Genomic DNA, 23,779 nt, shown 5'->3' with positions numbered 1-23,779 from the left:
AGAGGACATGTGAAGCCAGCTGTTTTACCATATGCAATCCTGTAATATCAAATGAAAGGACACCACACAAGTTATATATTATAAAAATATATGTATTTATTCTCAGAATAATCCCCACTACTCTTTATGAGCAATGAAGCACAAGCGTTTAAACAATTACACAATATAACATATGAAAGTTGCACAGTTATGGATGAGGCCGGTGGCCACTCAAACCATATATCAAAAAAGTGGTATAACAATCACTAATCGATCAGTGGTAAGGCCTAGGGCCTTGGGAATCGCTGGGACTACACTGGACTAACAGCAGTTAGGACGGGAGTACCCCACGGGATTCGGGTGCAGTGCAGAAAGCACACGCATGCACCAATGCAAAGTCAACGGTGCGTAAAAGTTATCGAGTTACAGTTTTAAGAGTCTTCCGACTGGACTAGAAGGACAAAACTTTAGACTTAGACACTAGAGGGGTAAACCACTACAGGAGCACCGGCGTTCAAGAGTTACCTCACCCACAGGAAGCGGGTGCACAGGTGCAAAGATGTGTCGGGTTTCGTCACGCAGTTCTATGGTGCCTTGAGATGAAAATGCTGCAGGTGTCCAGAAGAGAAGTGTCCGGTGTGATCCAAGGGTGGATCGAAGATGTAGAGTACCTGAAAGCAGAGGGGACAAAGTCTGGGTCACTAGCCAGTGACCAGAAAGGAACCAGGAAGGAACCAGGCGATGTCGGGCGCAATCAGGTGCTTGTCGTGAAGCTTGTCTCCGCTGCCACGTGGACTCTGGGGCACCGAGGATGTCCTGGAGTGAATCACGAGCTGTCCCACAAAGGCTCTCATGTGGGGGTGGGGTCGCACACTACTCACACACCGGCGGTGTCGCCCCTAAGGACTCTGGTCTGGTCACTTACCCTGAGCACTTATCCCAGCACAAACGCCATCTAGTATCCTTGCTACAGCGGATTTGAGCGCTGTGACATTGAAGGATTCCACTGCCGCCATCGCGGCTCGAACGTTGGCCACGCCCACTTTAGAGGCCACGCCCACTTTACCTTTAAATGTGCCTCACACGTAAGCGCAGCGGACGAGCGCAGCGGGCGCGCCGTCAGCGCGCCGAAGGCGCGCCTAAGGCAAGCCCGTCTGCGCCCGTCCGCGATCGTACGCGGTCCAGGGCCATACCATATGCCCCTCAGGAGAACCACATACGGTGGAGCAAGCAAGAACTACTAGCCCTCCGCTGTAACACTGCTGAGTTGTGTAAGCACAACCTTCGAGTGGAGGATAACATAGGCTGCGAACACTGTCACTTTTCCTATGATCCTGGTAGGGATATGGCCACCACGGATTACATCATACATTGCGGACTGATTAATGTCCGCTCGCTACGGAAGCACAAGTTAGATCTTTATGATCTACTTACAGAGAAACAGTGGGATCTTGTGTTTCTAACTGAAACATGGCTAAACGAAGGATCCACACATGATGCCCTAGAGGCACTCCCAGAGGGTTATACAATACATAGACAGGACAGACCCATAGGTAGAGGAGGGGGCATTGCTATTGCAGTCCAGAAAAGTCTACGATGCCAACTAGACTACTCCCCCATCCTGGATAGTGAGGCAGGGAGCTTTACGATTAAAGTGAATAACAACTGCACGCTGAAAGGCATGTTGATCTACAGACCCACAGGCCCCATAGCCAGGTTCGAGGAGAGTCTGGTTGAAAGCATTATTGAGACCGTGCTATGTAAAGATACATTTCTGGTACTTGGTGACCTTAATTTACACTTTAATAACCCCTCAGACAACGTTAGCAAGAATTTCTGTCAAGCATTAGGAGCCATTCACCTGAATCAAATTGTAAGCGGTCCTACCCACCAGCTAGGACACTTGCTCGATCCCATATTTGTTAACTGGGGGGAAGTAGAAGTTATGACCCCTATCCCCATTCCCTGGTCGGATCATCATCTGGTACCTTTCATTATTCGAATTCCTGAAGGTAGATCTCCACAGCCAACGGCACTGTATCATCTTAGGCGAAAATGGGCGACCTTTTCCCAGTCTAAGTTTTGCGAGGCGCTGACTATAGGAGGAAACCCTGGGGGGGATGATGCAGACACGGCTAATACCCATCTCTGTAAGCGCATCAATGATGCGCTAGATTGTACCGCTCCTCTGTCAAAAGCCAAACCTGGTGGCCATGTTCAAAAAACCGCCCCATGGTTCAATGATGAATTACGAGACACGAAAACCGCATTGAAGAGAGCCGAAAGACTATGGCGTAGGGCTCTCTCCAAAGATACTAGAGATGCCTACTTGACTGAGAGACGACTTCACCATGGCTTAATTATGAAGTCTAAAGCTGTGTATTATGCTACCAGAATTAGCGAAGCTGGTAACTCGGCGAAAGAGCTATTTTTGCTCTACAAAACTCTTTCAAGTGGAAAATCAGCCACCATTAACTGATGATTGCTCGCCCGAGTCCTGCGATAGGATCGCAGATTTCTTTGCGGAAAAGATATCTAAAATCTATTCCGCATTTCCAATTCAACCCACTGATGGGATAGAATTTGTGGAAAGCCCAAGGGAATGGGGAGACAAACTTAGATTGACCAACTTTGTCACCCGCCCCCAGAAGATCTCTTAAAAATCTGTAGATCTGTAAAGTCGGGATCTCCACGGGACCCTACCACACCTAAACGCCTAGCAGACAGCCTAGTGATTTTGGAACCCTACATTAGGCATCTACTGGACGTGTCTTTCAACACAAAGACCGTGCCCAAAGACTGGAAAAAGGCGGTGGTCCTACCTCTTAGGAAGAAACCCACTATCAGTTTTGATAAACTCGAAAATCTGTGGCCTATTTCTCTCCTACCCTACTTGGTCAAAGTGGCCGAAAAAACAGTTAATTTGCAACTAATGGATTTCGTGGACAAAGCTGCCTTATTGCACGACACCCAATTTGGCTTCCGTCCTCGTCATTCTACGGAATCGGCGCTCCTGATGGCAGTAGAGATCCTACGGCAGGGGGTGGATGAGGGTCACACTATGGCCCTCATCCTATTGGACCTGAGTGCGGCATTCGACACTGTAGCACATTCCACCCTGCTACAGTGTCTGAACAGCGGAGGAATATCTGGAGCCGCACTCCAATGGATCCAATCCTTCCTGACCAGGAGAAGTTTCCAAGTCCGCCAAGGTGACCACTATTCCAGAGACATAGGATTGGGTCAGGGCGTTCCCCAGGGATCGTCCCTGAGCCCAACCCTTTTTAATCTTTATGTCTCCCCAGTGGCTCCGATTGCTGTGGGTCATGGATTGCAAATTGTATCCTACGCCGACGATACGCAGCTGGTTGTCTCCCTCTCGCGTGCACCCGGCCTTGCTATGGACAGCTTCAGGGCTTGCATGCAAGATCTTGCAACCTGGATGTCCACAAATTGCCTGAAACTAAATGGCAACAAGACCGAGGTGCTCGTGGTGGGGGGGAACCCATCTGTTTGGTCGTCGGCGTGGTGGCCCCCATGTCTAGGTGAGGCCCCAACACCCCGACAAGAAGTCAGAAATCTTGGGGTCTGGCTTGACGCAGACCTGTCTTTCGGGCCCCACATAGACAGGGTGACGGGCATCTGTTTCAGCGTATTAAAAAGTCTGCGGAAGGTCCTAGTTCTCCTCCCTACGTCCGCCCGTAGAACGCTGGTGCGTGCCCTCGTCACATCGCGCATGGACTTTGGCAATCTGCTGTATCTGGGAGTAACCTGTAAGGCAATCAATCGCCTACAGGTGCTTCAGACAGCGGCAGCCCGCCTCATACTAAAACTTCCAAAAAGATCAAACTCCAAAGCTGCCCTTCAGACCCTCCACTGGTTGCCAGTAAGGAGCAGAGTTGAATTTAAATCCCTCTGTACCTGTCATCGTATCCTCGCTAAGAAGGCGCCTGCACCACTCCAGAACCTAGTCAGCAGGTATGCACCATCTCGCGCTTTGCGCTCCTCACATGGAGGCCTATTAAAGGTCCCTAGAGTGAGAAGGGCCCGCATGGGAGGAAGATCTTTTCGCTACCTGGTGGCTAAGAGCTGGAATGCTCTACCCCTCGATCGAACCATGCGCTTTATAAATCTCGCACACTACTCACACACCGGCGGTGTCGCCCCTAAGGACTCTGGTCAATGTAGTAAAGTGTTCGCGATGCATCATCTTTCGATCTTCGGCTTTCTTCGCTGTCTTCGCCATCCCTGGACACGTGTTTCGGGGTATCACCCCTCGTCAGCAGGGATAGGCCGTGTACTGGGGTTGCCGATGGCTGCCAATATCTGCCAGGTATAGTACCACTCAGGCGCGTAGGTGCGGGATCCCAGGCTCGTCAGCCCACTGCTCACGGGAGCTTTAAAGTTACAAATGGGGGTGGGGTCGCACACTACTCACACACCGGCGGTGTCGCCCCTAAGGACTCTGGTCAATGTAGTAAAGTGTTCGCGATGCATCATCTTTCGATCTTCGGCTATCTTCGCTGTCTTCGCCTTCCCTGGACGCGTGTTTCGGGGTTTCACCCCTCGTCAGCAGGGATAGGCCGTGTACTGTGGTTGCCGATGGCTGCCAATATCTGCCAGGTATAGTACCACTCAGGTGCGTAGGTGCGGGATCCCAGGCTCGTCAGCCCACTGCTCACGGGAGCTTTAAAGTCACAAATGGGGGTGGGGTCGCACACTACTCACACACCGGCGGTGTCGCCCCTAAGGACTCTGGTCAATGTAGTAAAGTGTTCGCGATGCATCATCTTTCGATCTTCGGCTATCTTCGCTGTCCCCGAAACACAGGGTTCAGGGATGGCGAAGACAGCGAAGAAAGCCGAAGATCGAAAGATGATGCATCGCGAACACTTTACTACATTGACCAGAGTCCTTAGGGGCGACACCGCCGGTGTGTGAGTAGTGTGCGACCCCACCCCATTTGTAACTTTAAAGCTCCCGTGAGCAGTGGGCTGACGAGCCTGGGATCCCGCACCTACGCGCCTGAGTGGTACTATACCTGGCAGATATTGGCAGCCATCGGCAACCCCAGTACACGGCCTATCCCTGCTGACGAGGGGTGATACCCCGAAACACGTGTCCAGGGTTGGCGAAGACAGCGAAGATAGCAGAAGATCGAAAGATGATGCATCGCGAACACTTTACTACATTGACCAGAGTCCTTAGGGGCGACACCGCCGGTGTGTGAGTAGTGTGCGACCCCACCCCCATTTGTAACTTTAAACCTCCCGTGAGCAGTGGGCTGACGAGCCTGGGATCCCGCACCTACGCGCCTGAGTGGTACTATACCTGGCAGATATTGGCAGCCATCGGCAACCCCAGTACACGGCCTATCCCTGCTGACGAGGGGTGATACCCCGAAACACGTGTCCTGGGATGGCGAAGACAGCGAAGATAGCAGAAGATCGAAAGATGATGCATCGCGAACACTTTACTACATTGACCAGAGTCCTTAGGGGCGACACCGCCGGTGTGTGAGTAGTGTGCGACCCCACCCCCATTTGTAACTTTAAAGCTCCCGTGAGCAGTGGGCTGACGAGCCTGGGATCCCGCACCTACGCGCCTGAGTGGTACTATACCTGGCAGATATTGGCAGCCATTGGCAACCCCAGTACACGGCCTATCCCAGCTGACGAGGGGTGATACCCCGAAATACGTGTCCAGGGATGGCGAAGACAGCGAAGATAGCAGAAGATCGAAAGATGATGCATCGCGAACACTTTACTATATTGACCAGAGTCCTTAGGGGCGACACCGCCGGTGTGTGAGTAGTGTGCGACCCCACCCCCATTTGTAACTTTAAAGCTCCCGTGAGCAGTGGGCTGACGAGCCTGGGATCCCGAACCCACGCGCCTGAGTGGTACTATACCTGGCAGATATTAGCAGCCATCGGCAACCCCAGTACATGGCCTATCCCTGCTGACGAGGGGTGATACCCCGAAACACGTGTCCAGGGATGGCGAAGACAGCGAAGATAGCAGAAGATCGAAAGATGATGCATCGCGAAAACTTTACTACATTGACCAGAGTCCTTAGGGGCGACACCGCCGGTGTGTGAGTAGTGTGCGACCCCACCCCCATTTGTAACTTTAAAGCTCCCGTGAGCAGTGGGCTGACGAGCCTGGGATCCCGCACCTATGCGCCTGAGTGGTACTATACCTGGCAGATATTGGCAGCCATTGGCAACCCCAGTACACGGCCTATCCCAGCTGACGAGGGGTGATACCCCGAAACACGTGTCCAGGGATGGCGAAGACAGCGAAGATAGCAGAAGATCGAAAGATGATGCATCGCGAACACTTTACTACATTGACCAGAGTCCTTAGGGGCGACACTGCCGGTGTGTGAGTAGTGTGCGACCCCACCCCCATTTGTAACCACAAAGGCTCTCGCTGTCTGCAGTGTCGGCTTCAAGATCGGAGTCAACAGGCCTTGGCAAAGGCAACCCACGCAGGATTTGAAGATCGCTTCTTACTCGGACCAGCAAGGTCTGAGCGGGTGCTCCTTTTCAGGGAAGCGAGGGCCAGTCTGGAGCAACCAGACTAGCAGAGCAAATTCAAAGGTTCGTCGGTACTGGGGCCACTAGCCAACGGGCAAGTGACCGGACCAACGCGTCGAGCAGGAAAATGCAAAAGGGCCCCACGCAGCACTCGATGAGTGTGGAGGGGTGAGCTTCGGTGCAAAAGCTGCTCGGGGCTGGAGCTTCTCAAACTCCAATGCACAGCTTCGAGGGAGTCGCGGATGCTGCATGGTCAGCGCTTCGTAGTTTTTCCAAGATGGCCGGCCCCACGCTTCAGGTCTTCTCCACGGGTCTCAGCTCTGCAGGGACTGTGGATCGGGCTGTTAGAAGGCAGGCACACTGGGTCTTGTCGATCTCTGTCGCTCGAGTTCCGGCGGGAACTGCAACAAAGCAAATGTCGAGGTGCTGGATGGTGCCTGTTTGCACAGGGTGGTCACTCCTTGACCACAAGGGAGATTCTTCAGTCTTCCACGTCGAGTGGGATGTCGAAGGGTCCAGAGTTTCGTTTCATAAGTTTCAGTCAGGATAATCTGATGTGCATTGGCACTGCTCCCACCTTTATTCCAAATCCTGGGGCTGGATTACCTGCTAGGTCCCTCCTATGGGTGGGACCCAGGAAGGGGGTGGTTACACCCCATTTCCTTTGTCCAGTTTCGCGCCAGGACTGGGGCTGGAGTGCCCCAGAACCGGTTTGACTGGCTTTTGCCTGGGGACACCTTGTGCGCCCCAGGCAGTGTCTAGTTTCTTTCAACCCTCCCTGCTACAATCCACTATCTCCTGTCTGGGGTGGTGTGACACCTCCCTGTGACAGGAAACCCTTTGTCCAGGCCTCCTCTACCAAGTTTCGGTCAGCAGCAGGAGGTCAGACATGTGTCTGTGGCAGCAGCATCCATTTTGTGATGATGGGGCTCTGGTTAGGATTAACCGCGTTTTCAGTAAAGTAACATGTCTTCTCCCTCTAGAAGGGTGGAATGCTACCCCCGTCGCCAGAACTGGCGAGGGGGTAGTATTCCAAAGTGTATGACACCAAACACAACATGTTTTGATACAGCCAAACCAAAGTTAGCATTAACCGCGAGGATTATAATGCACTTAAGAGTATATGGTATGGCAGTATCACTGGAACAGCAGTAAGGAAATGGTTCCGAACACTGAAGACAGGCTCAGCTCATGCTAGAGCACAATCTCACATAAAACCAAGCACTCTGCCTCCAGGATTGTAAAGGCCTGCCATAGGAGTGACTTATAGGTGCATATGTGTCCAGATATAGGTTTAGACATAGGTATACTATATCTAAGCAAGGGGTGAGTACACCACCTTGCCCCAGCTGTGTGAACAGCCAGTTGTGTCGATTTAAGTACCAACCAGGGGTGGCAAAAGATATGCTGCAGCCCCTGGTAGTCCTTGGATGCACCTATGCCCTGGGCACCTATAGTGCACTGTACAGGGTCTGATAAGGTGTCCAGTACCATTTTGGTGATGTACCTAGGGTACAAGAATCCATTTAAAGAGAGAGCAGATAGCCTGGGGCCCTGATTAGCAGGATCCCAGGCCAACTAAGTCGAAAACCAGCTAAACACTAGGCAAAAAATCTGGGGTAACCATAGTCAGGTATTCACCTTCCTACAATTATAAACTCCCAGTATGTAGATAACCAAATTAAGTTTCTCCCTGTAGAATTGAAGGTTCAGCGTGCAAGTTTGCCGCAAGTAAAAATATATGATGTGGTGCCCGATGTCAGGTAAGGCCGCATTATCTGGGAATAGGTAAAAAACCACACTGCGGTTATGCAGTGTATTCTGGCACCCCTCGAATGTGCACAGCGCACACTGGGAACCCTCCCCCCATCCCCCCCCTGAAGCCAGGGGGCCGGCCATGCTCAATTAGAGCATGACTTCTTTTTTTTTTATATAGTGCGAACTTGACCCGAATCGGGTATCAGAGCGCTTACATAGCAGCAGTTGCTTTACTTGAGGACTTAATTTAAGAGACAGAGATGCCATCTTGAGAGCCACTGACAGCATGGATGGAAGGACGACATGATACTCAGACGTAAATGGCCTGGGTAACAGAGTGAAACAGGGGGGAGTAGTTAATAAATTCCTGACACGACACAACCCAGACATAATGTGTCAGGATACATATTTAGCGGGTAACACCTGCAGCTTCTGGACAGAGGGAAACACAAGGTTTTAATCAACACAGGTTTCTCTAGGGGATCCATGGGGGTGAGGATATTGGCTTTCCCTGACAGTGATTAGGGCTGAGTTGACATCCAGAGCTGCAATGTAGCAATAACAGGGGATTGGAACAGCCAAACCTTCACAATGGCCTCCTGGTACTTCCCACCAGGCCTACAGTCCATGATCTAATAGATCTGTACAGAGGGGAACATCCACTGCTCAGACAATACTCCTCTTTTAAGTGAAGCACCCTCCACTAATCCAGGCAACCCTTATGGTGATTTTGTTATATGTTATATAAAATTTATAACGCGCACAATTACTCTTGAGTATCCTGGCGCGAGTCAGGACTTAGATCAGGAGACTCAGATGAGCTGGGGACACAAGCAACCACCCAAGGTAAATACCCAGAAATGCCACAGAGACTGTGCGCAGAGTGGAAACACAGCTGCGTATTCAATAGAAAGTCATGGTTGTAGTTTTGGAGAAGAAGAACCCTTCCCAGTGGACCTTGAAGAAACCCCATGGAAGACCGAAGGTTGGAGAGTTACCCCACCCGTGGATACCTCAGGAACCAGGATACCTGCAATAGGGAAGCCAGGTGCATAGGTGTGAAGTGACGTTGGAAATTGCTGTAGACCACAATGGAGGACTTCAGAAAAGATGCCGCTGGCGAAGACTGTGCAAGAGTCTGGTGGAATCGAAGGGTGGATTCTTGAAGAGGAGAACCTGAAAGAAGAGGGGACAGAGTCTATGGCACTCTGAAGTGATCAGGAGGCACGGAAGAGCAATGCCCACCGATGTTGGAAGGTTCAGGAGTGATGATGGTGACCGTGTCACTGCAGCTGTGACAACCAGGCGACACTGAGGAAAACCAGGAGCCGGGCATAAGCTGTCCCATGTCAGAAGTCGAGAACCAGGGGATCGGTGTCCGGTAGACCATCAACAAGCCTAGGCAGCTGCAACAGGAGTGGGAAACATATAAGGAACAACGTTAGGACCAGCAAGGTCAAAGGGACTCACCACAAACAGGAGAGTCAGAGCAGGTCCAGAGCAAGCAGGAGATTCCACTGAAGTAGGAGAAGACTCTCGAGAGGACCCACAGGCTGAAGGCACAGAAGTTGCAAGAGGACCTCGAGCAGCTCACCAAAGATGAAGGTCCATGGTGCAGAGAATGTGGTGAGGATGCTGATCTCTGCAGGAAGAGATTGTGGAGGCTGGCTGGAGCTTCTTGTAGCCCAAGGATCTTTGGAGTGCACAGCCAACAAGCCTTGGTCATGGCAAGTTGATGCGGTGCACAGGGGTTCAGTCACAGCGATTTAGACGAGGGATACTGGCCTCAAAATTGCAGAGAGGATAGCTCAGGCCTCAAGGGAGTTGCAGAACCACCATCGGTGTTACTGAAACTTTCAAAGTCCGGAGGACGTCAGGAGCAGCGGACTGGTCAGCTTTGTTGTGGTGCCTACAGATGCAGGGGAGTGACTCCTTCACTACAAGGGAGATTACTTTGGGTGTTCTTTATGCCCACAGGTCTGTTGAAGATCCTGGAAGAAGCATAGAGACTGACGATGAAGAAGACTTGCATAACAGCAAGACCAGGAGCAGCAGGAGCCCTCTGTGATGCAGTCTCGGTTCCAGGCAAAGTCCAGCAAAGTCCAAGTGTCCAGACGGTCAAAGAGTTACATGGTTTCAGGCTTGAGTCTTGTCCCACAACGAATCTGAGGACCCACCCACAGGTAAGCCCTTAAATACCCTAGGAAAGGGATTAGATGACTCCGGGGTTCCTCCCAGAGGAGGCACTGGACAGAGGGGAGGATACTCCCATGTTCTTTGTCCAGTTTCGTGCCAGAGCAGGAACCAAGGGCTCCCTTATCTGGCTAAAACTGCAGTATGCACGGAGGGCACTAAATGTGACCTTCAAAGCAGTCTGGTGGCGCTGGCAAGCGCCCCCACCCCAGCCCAATACACTTAGTCCTGTCTGGGAGGTGGTCACACCATCCTGTGAAAAAAGGAAACCTATTGTTCTACCTTCCCCTTCTCGAGCTTGACTCAGCAACAGGAGAGCAGAATTGTGTCTGGGGTAGGCAGCAGCACTAGCTTGCTGGTAGACCCTGGAAGGCTGTTACTGGGCTCTGCCAGGAGTAGCCACCCAGTGCATGGAATCATACCTCCAACACCAGTAATGGTGTTGGAGTATGATTCCAAGATGTTTGGTACCAAACATGCTGAAGTTCGGGACAGTCACTACATAGTTAGCCATCACGTAATGACGGATGGCCACTGTATGTATTTAAATGGCTGGCCAAACTTACAAAGGAGAATCGACTCTGGGGTTTGTAGGAGAGTCCTGCTCATGCAGCGGCATCTACGCACTTATAACCCAGCATCCTGCCTTCAGGATTGAAAGGCCTGCCTTAGGGGAGACTTATAGGTTTTAAGTGTAGTGACCTCAGATATAAGAAATCCTATATCTGTCGTAAGTGTTGCTAGCACCAGTTTACACATGCTGCAATGGCAGGCTGTAGTCATAGTTTGAGTGGTCTCTCACAGGTGGCCTAATACATGCTGCAGCCCATGGGAGACCCCTGGTGTACCTATGCCCTGGGTACATTAGTACCATATACTCAGGACATATAAGGGTCCACCAGTAGCGAATTTTGAAGGTACAGAAATACTTACCATGTCAATTTGAGGGAGGAAGCACAGTGACTGATGTCCTGATTAGCAAGATTCCAGTCAGCCTAGTCAAAAAACATACTGACAGCAGAAAATAGTGGGGTAACCATGAAAGCAGATCCTACAATGCTGCAGAACATTGAGGCCTTTAAGGAGCCCATGCTGCATACTTTTGGAACTCTACTGGCTCCCTCCAGCAAACCTTCAGGCCCCTAGGACCCACAGGGGCCTCTAGCTGGGTTATAACTGGTGTGTCTGCGCTCAGTGCTATCTGTTCCCCTTGAACCAACCTTGGGTCCCGCACCAACTCCAGTGCCAACTTCCACTCTGGCTGCAAGACCTGTGCCAGTTTTCTCTTCAATAATGCTGGTACAGACGTTGCTGGTGCTGAAGATGGATCCGCTGTTGACTCCCGGTGTCCGACCCTGAGCCAAATCCATCTAGCTCAGAGAAAAAGCTTCCCCTGCCATGGAGCCTCCAAAGAGCCTCCAAGGCTCCATCACCTTTTATTGGCTCAGATTCTGACCAAAGTTTACCACCATCTGACAATGAGGATGGTAATAATGAGGACAATTTACCCCCACATTACGATGACAGTAGTGTATACATGGATTTTCAGGAGGACAGAGGGTTTAATGCTTCCCCTGCTACAGGATTGAAATCTCACCTTGGACCTCCAATGGAAGAAAGTGCTTCATTTGTAGTTGTGATAAGAGGTACGCTTTAGGTTCTAGGTCTACAGCTGCCTTCTACTGAAGACAAGATAAATGTTCCTACCAAGCTTTTGCACCCAGGGCAAGCCTTATCTGAGCCTTTACTTCCATTTAATGAAACTGTTACTGACCCACTTATTGGTACTTAGGCTTTAAGAGCAGGTTGCCTTGTGACCATGCATGGAATATGGAACCCAAAAGTTGCTAAAGAAGGCTGTGGAACTGGTCAGTTGACAGTTGACAGTCTCCGGTGCTGTTGTCTACAACTTAATAAAGACTGTCACAACTTCATTACTTCTGTCTCTTGTGTTCCTGAAGAGGTGAATCCTACATTTGGCGACGAGGATGGGATGTGTTCTACACTTTGGTATTGCTGTGGGGCCTGCTGCAATACCTGAGGACAACGCGTTCTGGTAATTTTTTCTAGAAAAGTCAGATCTTTCTCAGATCTTCTGCGGTGCTGCGGCGCGTGAAGCAATCGCGTGCTAGTAACTCCAGCTGTAGCACGCAAAGTCAGTTATGACGCGTCCATCAGACTACGTCACCTCACGTAAGTTGAGAGGTTGCTAAGACACGCTGTTGCCATTGGTTGAAAGACAACAAAAGAACTTCTGCCTCAACGTTGACATGTGATGACATTGCGTTGTCAGTGTCATCTTGGATTGGGCTGATTACCTGGATTGGGCATTAAGGGTGCCACTACGTTTTACCGCTGGCACCCACAGCTTTCACTCGTCAATTTTCATGGTGCGCTGTGAGTTACTACACTCACTGACGCACACAGCTTACTGGCAAATTGTTACGATACTGCAAATTGGGATACTTTTCTGGATTGCACATTAAGTGTACCATAGCGTTTCATCGCTGGCACGCATAGCTTTCACTCGTCATTTTTATTGGTGCGCTGTGCGTTTTTTCACCTGCTGATGCATACAGTTTACTGGCAAATTCTAAAAGTACTATATTCAATCTTTTTTTATTTCTAAATGTTGCCACAGTGACAGTGTTTGTGTGGGAAGTTCTCTCAATCTGCGCATGTTTCGACAAGTTGTAACAACGATTCCACATTTGGTGATAGTATAAAGTGTCGATGTGGTGGAGGAACCTGCATTGTTACATACCAGTTTTCAAGTTTTCTCTGAAAGAGTTTGCAGTTAAGCGCACAGTTGTTTATATTTATCTGATTGGTTTGCATTGATTGTTGGACATCATTAAGTTCACTATTTAGTGCTCCTGTTAACATTGTTTTTTTGCCTTCTTCTGGTATTGTATACTTCAACTCATATCAGTATGCAAAACGTACCCGCTCTGCCATTTTTCTTATCTTTCCCAGGGGAGCCAGCTCTTCCTTGGATGAAATGGAAAAAGGTTTTTACCCACTATGTGAGAGTTTGTGATATATCTCTCAGCTCTGAAAGGAAAACCTCACTTTTAATGCATTGCTTGGGCTCAGAAGGGCAAGAGGTTTTTAAACACCTTCCCGAACTCTCGAATAGTGATGCCACAGATTTAAATGAATTTGAGATCTCAATTAAAAAGGGGATTTACAGTACCTGCCAAAGATTAGCACTGCTCTTGAAGGTACCATTTTGGAAGAAGGATGCAGAGGTAGTAAGAGCGGGGGGAGCAGTACATTACTGAATTACACAAACTTGCTGATACGTTCAACTTTGCGGCATCTTTGGATAAATGTCTCCAAGACCAATTGGGTCCAAACTGTAATGGCATGGTGAGCAAATAAACGATGGATTTAGGCCCAGATCTCTGTACTGGGGTGAATGTATGACATTGTTCTGCATTCTGTCCATCAATTGTTCTTTTTATATTTGTCACACCGAGTGGGACGGGTATGCCCAGACGTGGGTCCCGTACTCTCCTTGCCACTGGAGTCAAGCTTTCCTGGCTGATGAGGGCTGAAAGCCTGAAACCGGTCCTAGGATGCTTGTTTCCAGTCCAGGGAGGACCTGGCCTAGCAGTTTGGGCTAGACTGTTGCCATTGGGTGCAGGGTCAAGACTGATTTGCATATGGCTGGGTCCAAACTGGAATGGCACGGTGAGCAAAAAAACGATGGATATAGGCCCAGATCTCTGTACTGGGGTGAATGTATGACATTGTTCTGCATTCTGTCCATCAATTGTTCTTTTTGCATTTGTCAACCGAGTGGGACGGGTATGCCCAGACGTGGATCCCATACTCTCCATGCCACTGGAGTCAAGCTATCCTGGCTGATGAGGGCTGAAAGCCCGAAACTGGTCCTAGGATGCTTGTTTCCAGTCCAGGGAGGACATAACCTGCAAGTTCGGGCTGGACTGTTGCCATTGGGCGCAGGGTCAAGACTGATTTGCCTATGGCTGGGTCCAAACTGCAATGGCATGGTGAGCAAAAAAAGATGGATTTAGGCCCAGATCTCTGTACTGGGGTGAATGTATGACATTGTTCTGCATTCTGTCCATCAATTGTTCTTTTTGCATTTGTCACACCGAGTGGGACGGATATTTCCAGACATGGGTCTCATACTCTCCATGTCACTGGAGTCAAGCTATCCTGGCTGAAGAGGGCTGAAAGCCCAAAACCGGTCCTAAGATGCTTGTTTCTATTACAGAGAGGACCTGGCCTGGCAGTTTGGGCTGGACTGTTGTCATTGGGCGCAGGGTCAAGACTGATTTGCATAAGGCTGGGTCCAAACTGGAATGGCATGGTGAACAAAAAAACAATGGATTTAGGGCCAGATCTCTGTACTGGGGTGAATGTATGACATTGTTCTGCATTCTATCCATCAATTGTTCTTTTTGCACGTGCAACTTTGCGGCATCTTTGGATGAATGTCTCCGAGACCAATTCATGTTGGGCTGCGGTATCGATAACGCCAGAGATAACTTGTGGCAGAAGGACAATCCGTTGCTACACGGGGTCCTTACCATAGCAAAGACTCATGAACACTCAAAGGCCTGTGTTGAAACAATTCGTAAAAATGAACCTTTAAAAAAAGTGTAATGGAAATGGTGTTTTGGTTGTTGAGAAAGACAAAGTAACTAGACCCAAAATCCCTGTTAAGGTAGAGAACAAATCTTCTTTATCCAAACCATTCTCTGGCAAGAGCTTCAGGTGTGGCAATCCTCGACATATGGCTCATTTTAAAGCTTGTCCTGGTTCGAAGGTTACGTGTAGCGTGTGTGGATGCGAGGGCCATTTTACGAAATGTTGCAGATCAAGTAAAGATCTGAAGAAAGTCAGGGAAGTAGGTCTCTATGAAAATTATTCAGATTTAGAGGAGGTAAACATCTGTCAAATCAAGGGTTCTGGTAGTAATGGTCCTATGGAGGTGGTGCTAATTAATGATGCACCAGTAAAGATGTTATTTGATTCAGGGGCCAAGGTGACATTGATCCCTAAGTCCTTTTTTGAACAAAATTTAGTGAAGAAAGTTAAGTTGTCCAACCCTGATATAAGGCAAAGGGGGTATGGAGGAGAAATAATGAATCTATTGTGTTATTTTTGGGGAACGGTCGATTGTGAGGGTAGAATTATCCCTGGAAAAGTGAATGTATCTATGAAGGGAGATTCACTCATAAGCAGGTTCCATCAACGTGATTTACATGTGCTCCTGGACCCCAATGAGAATCCTCCTGTGTGCTTGATGGAGAGTCCATCTATTAGTCAAGTTGCTGATGGGTGGAAACAAGAGGTCAAGGAGTTTCCTGAGGTGTTTGGCAGTAAACTTGGGTGTCTCAAGAACTACTTACATTATATCAAGATACGGTGTGATTCTGTACCAAAAGTAGCTAAAGTTCGGAGTGTACCACTCTTAGCAAAAGAAAGCATGCAGATTGAACTGAAGAAGTTAGTTGCCAACGGTATCATACAAGAAATTGAAGCCACAGAGTTGCTTTCTCCAATCGTTATGACCCGCAGGGCCAATGGCGAAGCCAGACTCTGTGTGGATTTGAGGGAGCTCAACAAGGCGGTGGTAGTCGACCATTACCCTCTACCCAACATCAGTAAAATGTTGTCCTCACTAGGTGGTGCTAAACATTTCTCGTCCCTTAATTTGACCTCCGCCTACAATCAGGTCAAACCACATCCCATCTCTCAAGAGCTCAATGCCTTTGTGACGCTTTTCGGCACTTTTAAATTCTTGAGGATGCCCTTTGGACTCATTTTCGCTGCTTCTGTGTTTCAGAGGGTCATGGAGCAAATCTTGAGGGGTGTGGACGGTGTGAAAATCTACCAAGATGACATCCTAGTGTTTGGTACTGACAACAAAGAGCATGATAGCAGGATGAGAGTTGTCTTAAGAAGATTATGTGACACAAGTCTCACCTTAAGAGCTGACAAGTGCCGCTTTGATGTGGCAGAGATTGAATATCTAGGGCATTTGCTATCGGGTAATGGCATCAAACTAAAGCCTGTACTGGTTAATACTATTAGCAATCTCAGGGTTCCTCAAGATAAGGTCGAACTTGTGAAATTCTTAGGATGGCTGAAATGTATCATAAGTTCATTCCCAACTTTGCTGTTGTTAGGGAAAATTTAAAGAATCTTTTTTAAAAAGCATGTGAGTTTGGTGCAAGTCCTGTGATGATGAAATTTGAAAGACTTGTTGAACAAAGCTCCAGATTTAGGTAGCTTTGACCCTATGAAAGCATCTTATTTAATGACCGATGCTAGTTCTAAGGGTCTTGGAGCAGTGCTTCTTCAGAAATTTGATGGGGAGGAGAAAGCCATATTGTTTTTGTCCAGACCCTTAAGAGCTGCAGAGTGCAATTATTCAGTCATTGAGAGAGAGGCACTTGCTATATTTTGGGCCATACGCATGTTGCGCAAGTTTATGTAGGGCTGTGAGTTCTCAGTGTTAACTGACCATAAACCGTTGAAGGAAGTATTTTTGAGAAAAGGCTTTTATTTAGTGTGTCAACGCATTCAAAAATGGGTTGCGGCTCTTCAGGAATTTGATTTTATGGTTTCCTACCTTCCTGGGGCCAGTAACCCATTGGCTGACTGTCTTTCTAGGTTAGATGATGTGCGTGATGATGAGGACGCAGTTCCAGGGAAGGTGAATGGTTCGGTGGTGAGGAACTTGAGGAAGAACTTGATGTCTGCCTCATTAGCGAAGGCATTGTTTCTGAAAATGAATGGAAGGAGTCTTTGGCCAAGGATGAGTTGTTGCAAAAGGTGCTATCCATGGTATTGGGTGTGTGGTGTAATGAAAAAGACTGCAGTGAAGAACTCAAGGGCTTCTGGCAGGTCAAGGAGGAGTTGTCTGTTGTTGACAGTATTCTCTTGAGGGGCAGTAAGTTGGTTCCTCCTCATGTTTTTTGGTAACGGTTGCGGAAGAGCGCTCATGCCAGTCACATGGGAATTAGGGAAGCTTATTGGTGGCCTGGTGTTGATGCTCATGTAGAGGGGATTGTTAGGAATTGCATAGAGTGTGCTGGTAGCGATAAAATATTAAAGTGTAGGACCCAACCCATTTAACAAGGAAACAGTCTGATGGGCCTTGATCTGACATTGCCATAGAAATCCTGGGGCCAATCAAAAGGAATACATGTGAACTGTATGAATTGGTTTGTGTGGATATGCACTCATGTTGGCCCGAAATTAAGGTTGTGAATTCTGTGGAGTCAAGTGTCGTTATTGATTTTTTTGGGACGAGTTGTTTGAGAGGGAAGGCTTTCCATCTTCTTTGTTGTCAGACAATGGCGTCCAATTCACCTCCAGGATCTTTGAAGAGTTCTTGTCTTCCAGAGGTATTAGGCACAAGAGGGCAGCTGTCTACCATCCTGAACTTAATGGTGTTGTCGAGAGGTTTGTGAAAGTCTTGAAGGAGTATTTTCAGCAGGCCAATGTGTCAGGATTAAACTGGGAACTAGCAATGAGAAAGAAAGTCAGAGAATATAGGTTTACCCCACACTCTTCCACAGGGGTTTCCCCTTAGCGACTTTTCAAGGGAAGAGTGGCAAACACTGAGGTTTGTCCCTCATGGGTATTTTCTAAGAGATCTATCGTTGATGACAATGTTGGGTGTGTGGAAGGATGGAAAGAGAAGCAGAGGCGGGTGCTGGCAAAGCGAAAGTTTTGGTATGATGATCGCAAAGCTGTGAAAGAAACTGTTGTTTCTGTGGGAGACTGGGTCAAAATAAAGTCTCCCCGCTTGGGTACAGGTAGTTCCAAATTTAGTAAACCCTTTAAGGGTAATAAGGTTTTTAAGAATGCCATTAAGACCAGTGACCACAGAGTGTGGAATCTGAACAGGGTATCTAGATGTCATTCCACAGATGTGTCTGATTCCACTGTTTCCACCTCTGCTTTGAATCCTGAAGATAGGAGCTCGAGACCTCATAGGGCAGTCAGCCGTCCTGCCAAATTGCAAGACTTTGTGTACGGTACTGCGATTTCAGAGCTATGTTTCTTTGCTAATTTGTCATCACGTTATGTTGTATTTATACTTTTGCTCATGTTTTCACATTTTCTTTTCCTATACATACATCATCATTCATGTGTTGTGTTGTTGTATATTGGGGGAGAGGTGATATAGTGTCTTGCTTTAAGAGCAGGTTGCCTTATGACCATGCATGGAATTTGGAACCCCAAGGTTGCTAAGGAAGGCTGTGGAACTGGTCAGTTGACAGTCTCCAGTGCAGGATGTTATGTTATGTTATGTTATGTTATGTTATGTTATGGGTGTCTTATATAGCGCTTGGCTACTCCGGGGAGTGTCCCGGCGCTTTCTAACCCACAACAGACTACAGAGGGCAGGCAAAAAAAAGACAAAGAACAAGCAGATTACTGTCCATAAAGCCACGTCTTCAGACCCTTTCTGAAAGCCAGCAGGTTCGAAGTACAGCGGAGTAACAGAGGAAGGGTATTCCATAGCTGGGGAGCCAAGCGTTTGAAGGAGCGTCCCCCCATCCTTGCTTTCCTAACAGTAGGAACATTGGCCAGACCAAGAGATTCCGATCTAAGGGATCTCATTGGTTTGTAGAAGGCAAGACGCTTCTGAATATACTCAGCTCCCACAGCATGGAGTGCCTTATGCGCCAGCATCAGTGTTTTAAACAATCCGCTTCCGAATAGGCAACCAGTGTAGGGAGTGTAAAAGATCAGAGGCTCTCGCTCGGCGAGGTAGGCCAAAAATCGCCCGTGTCGCCGAGTTTTGGACCACCTGGAGTCTTTGAAGTAGATAATCAGGGAGACCCAAATATAAAACATTTGAGTAGTCCAACCTAGAACAAATAAGAGCTTGGACAGTAGTCTTCCTATGTGCTAGTGGGAGCAGGGGAAGGAACTTGCGTAACATTTTGAGGAGGCCATAGCAAGTGCCAGTCAGCCAAAGGATCTGGGACTTACGTGATAGGCCGTTGTCAATTTTGGATGGGGTCTCTGTCGTCTACAACTTAATAAAGACTGTCACTACTTCATTACTTCTGCCTCTTGTGTTCCTGAAGAGGTGAATCCTACACCTTGCTCTTGCCCACCAGTGAACAGGCAAGAGGCCATATGCCACAGATTGGCGCCTGGTGGCCCAGATTTTCTCAAGCAGCATCCTACCCCTGAGAGTCTGGTGGTGCACCAGCATAGCAACGCATGGCCTCTGGGACATGGCCAGCAAGATCTTGCAATTGGTGCCGGAGAAATTACAGGAATCTGTGACTCAAATCACTCAAGACAGCTGGGATGAAGCCAAGTATACAATTTGGGACGGCCTTGATGCTACCGATTGGTTGGGGGAGAGCAGTGGGCACTAATCTTTTTTCCGTGAAGAGAAAATAGTTCCAGTTTGACTGCATGATAGGTATGTCAGAATCAGCCTCCTGAGGTCATCAGACACCATCCAGTCTTCTGCTTCCAGCACAAATAGAACCTGAATTGGGAAATCATTTAGTACTGTTCCTTCTTGAGGAACCATTTCAGAACCCTAAGGTCTAGGATCAGGTGGAGGCGCCATCTTTTCTGGAGACTAGACAGAACGGTGAGTAGCATCCCTCATTCTGTTCCTGCTCTGGAACCAACTGCACTACGCCCTGGAGGAACAATAATTGAACTTCTTGTTGGAGGACCTGCAGATGGTCTGGCAGGTGTACATTTGGGCGACAGGAGGGGGTGCTTGTTGGAAGGGTAGGGTATACCCTCTCTCCACAGTTTGCAAAACACAAAGGTCTGAAGTAATAGCCCTCCAAGCTTGAGGAAAAAATGATGCCCGTCTTCCAATGGGCTGTGCATGGTTAGATAAGATAGAACTAGGGCTGCTTCCCTGCAGTGGCTGGAGAAGAGGAAGAAGAAGGAGGGAGGCAGGGAGAGGGATAGTGTGTGTTCGGCCTTTGTCTTCTCCTCCATATTGTTTGTAGAAGCCACAAAACTTGAGAAGTTGACGGTAGTCTCTGGTTTGTGTTTGGAATCAAAGGGATCTTGCCATGGCCTTGCTGTCTTTGAATCTTTTCAGTGCAGAGTCGGCTTTGGCAATGAAGAGTCGGGATTCATCAAACAGGAGATCCATCAGTGCGGTCTGCACATCTTTCAAAAACCCGACATTTTGTAACCAGGCATGATGGCGTAGGGAGCTAGATGCTCCCACAGCTCTTACTACTGAATCATCAGTATCCAGGTCAGACAGTTTTACCTACTTCGGGGCACCATGCTGCTCCCCAATCAGCTCTGTTAAGTGTGCTTACAGGTCGTTTAAAAGAGTGGAAACAACTGCCTGTGTGCAATTCATCGAGCAGGTACATATCTACCAAGAGGACAGGTGGCATTAAAAGATTTGAGTGCCATTCTCCCAACCAAAAACATTTTCTTGGCAAACGGTTCAATCTTCTTTGATTCCCTGTTGGCTGGAGTAGTGGGAATATAACCTAGTGTCAGCTTAGAGGAGCAAGACACTAGCCTATTAGGCTCTCCAGAAATGGGTGAGCTGATAAGAAGCCAGTAAGAACAATCAATGCATGGTCACAATTGTTTAATTGCAAGGTTGTATTACTCTATCATCATTGCCAACTAATTGGTAAATCAACAAAAAGACATTAGGAAAACCTTACTGCTGTGAATTAAATGACGGAGTCAGACAAGGTTGCATTCTTGCCCCTATTCTGTTTTCCCTTTATATTAACAACTTGGAGCAGTTTCTTTTGGGTTTAAAGGCAGATTCCCCTAGGGTCGGGCCGCGGCATATCCCTGTCCTGCTTTATGCGGATGACGCGGTCTTGCTTGCTCGCACACCGCGAAGCTTACAAATCCTGATAGATGGGTTTGTTAAGTTCATGAGCACCCTGGATCTATCTGTCAACCTGGGTAAATCTTATGTGCTCCTGGCCGGCAAAAAACCTTCCTCTAAATTTACTTACACAATAGGCACCCATATTTTAGAGGAGGTCAAAACGTTCACTTATCTTGGAGTAACCTTTGATGGCGCTCTGCAGTTTAACTCCTTGGTGGCGGAACGTTGTAGTAAAATGATTGCCTCTAATGGGGCAATAGCAGGATACGGCAGGAGGCTAGGTAGATGGAGCCTGGAACAGGTGATGAACTTGTATTGCTCCGTATCATGCTCCAAAGTAATCTATGGGGCAGAAGTATGGGGCTTTGTGAACACCACTAGAATCCAACAGGAAGAAAACAAATATCTGAAATCTATCCTGAGGGCGCCACCCAGCACCGCTGGAATCATAGCTCACAGGGAGCTAGGGAGGCCATACTTGGATGACCTGTTAAAACTTAGGCCAATTGTGGCCTGGCTAAAAATATGGGTTAATCCAGATGCGCATCTAAGCAGAGAAATTCTATTGGACTGCTTAGATAGGATAACTGTATGCGCATCCCCTGGCTTAAATATGTGAAAAACACCCTTGAGGATTTAGGTTTTGGAAACCTCTTCACGAACCCTACAACAATTTCAGCCCAGCACAAGAAACAAGTAGGGGAAATTTTCCTAGAGCGGAAAATCCAATGCAGAGCTGAGGCAGAAGGAGTTAAAAAGACTGTGAGGGCTCATAACCTGGTGAAGAGTGTGGAGGGTATGGAGCCTTATCTGTACATCGTGCATAATGCACAGGATAGATTTCTTATGTGCCGTTTTAGACTGAATTTACTTCCTTTTATGTTGGCCTCACCAGCAGGTTTCACCACGTCAATTGAGCAGAAGGGGCCCTGCGGCTGCGACAACAGGTCTCCGCAGGATTCCCTCCATCTTGTTTTGCTTTGTCCCTATTTTTCTATGCCCAGGCGTAGATTTCTTGTAAATATTTTTAAAAAAGCCCAACAGGAACATGCCAGGGATGCATTAGTCTTCTTGCAAAAAGCCTCTGATCCCCTAACCTTGTGTTGTATTATGAATTTTATTAAGGTTGCGGTCCGATTAAGGATGACTAGGGGTTAGGATTGAAAGATTTTGGATTTTCTATTTTAAATGTATGGACCTGCACGTTGGTTTTTCTACCTGTATTAACTTTGTATAAGGATCTTGATTAATGTTTAATGACTTTTTATCTATGTGTATATATATATGTGCTTTTATGGTGTTTTTTAATCACCGAATAAAGATTCTTAAAAAATTTTTTTTTTAAAATGACGATGCTTTGAAATAAATTAAATCTCAGCAGCAAATAGTGCATTAGTGCTCAGAGGTGTGAATGTTCAAAAAGCTGTGGCCTAATAGAAAAATCATAATAATAATGAAGGCCACAAGGGCAAACAGCCATAAATACAACTAAAGCAGCGCATCATCCACATATATCTGCTGAACAATCAGGTCAAGGTAACATATATCTACATTCTGAGAAAACATTCTGACCAAAATCACGAAAATATCAGAAAAATACTAGAAATCACACAACTCTGAGTTATTAGCAATTAGCTCTTGAAGATTCGAACACCATCAGTTCTTGCGTTCCTCTCTAAATGTTCGCCTTTAGACCCTAGCAGGGCAGAAGTTCGAATGGCATAGTCCACAAACTATTGAGCTCTGTAGGATCTGCCCCTGCACTCCTACTATTACGAATTCATCTCCACAGCCTTGTAGTCTAAGGACTCCACCGCATGCTCTGCATCAGTTATGCGACCCTCAGGAGACCATTCTTGCCTCAATGTGCTTTATAGAATGGACATCATCAAGCTTTCTCCTTGTTACAGAGTGGGCTTCAAAGGTGCAGCCGCTTCAAAGTCCATTCCCTGGGATTCTTCCTGTAAAGACTGTCTTAAGGCATAACAAATAAGTTTCACGCCTAGCAGCCTTGCTTTGCTCTCCTTAGGCAGCATCATAAAATACAACTAGGTGTTCACGTCCACTATAACCCAGCATTAAATGTATCCAGCACCACAGTATGGTGGCCAGAGGTCAGAAACCAACCCGCCCACCTACTCCTCCTGACATTGTTGTCTTCACAGCGCAAGCACATATCAAGTCAACGGTTCCAATCAAGAGGTCTCAAAGCAGCTTCCATGGCCTCCAAATCCCCTTTGCAATCTTCCGCAAAGTCCAGCTTACACATGAAGTGCATCTCTCAGCCTCTCTCTGACCCAAGGATAGAGCCACACTAGAGTTAACTCCTCTTAGCGAGCTCTGCCCCTTCATCGCCTATAATAAAGACAGCCAATTCCACAACAAATGTTTCATGCGTTTAAGGATTACAAATTTAAAGCAAAAATACCATTACACCTTCTTTTCAATAGGTT

At 47.8% G+C, this 23,779-nt stretch overlaps 1 protein-coding gene across 1 annotated transcript in view; it reads right to left on the bottom strand.

The window, feature by feature from the left end:
- ROPN1L (rhophilin associated tail protein 1 like) overlaps positions 1-23,779 on the bottom strand; it is a 266,828-nt gene that overhangs the window by 125,173 nt on the left and 117,876 nt on the right. The gene's annotated exons all lie outside the window — the stretch shown is intronic.

Source organism: Lissotriton helveticus, chromosome 4_1 (genome assembly GCF_964261635.1).
Source record: "Lissotriton helveticus chromosome 4_1, aLisHel1.1, whole genome shotgun sequence".
Classification (NCBI taxonomy): domain Eukaryota; kingdom Metazoa; phylum Chordata; class Amphibia; order Caudata; family Salamandridae; genus Lissotriton; species Lissotriton helveticus.
The sequence above is the reverse complement of the archived record's forward strand: the minus strand, read 5'-3'. Positions and strand labels throughout refer to the sequence as shown.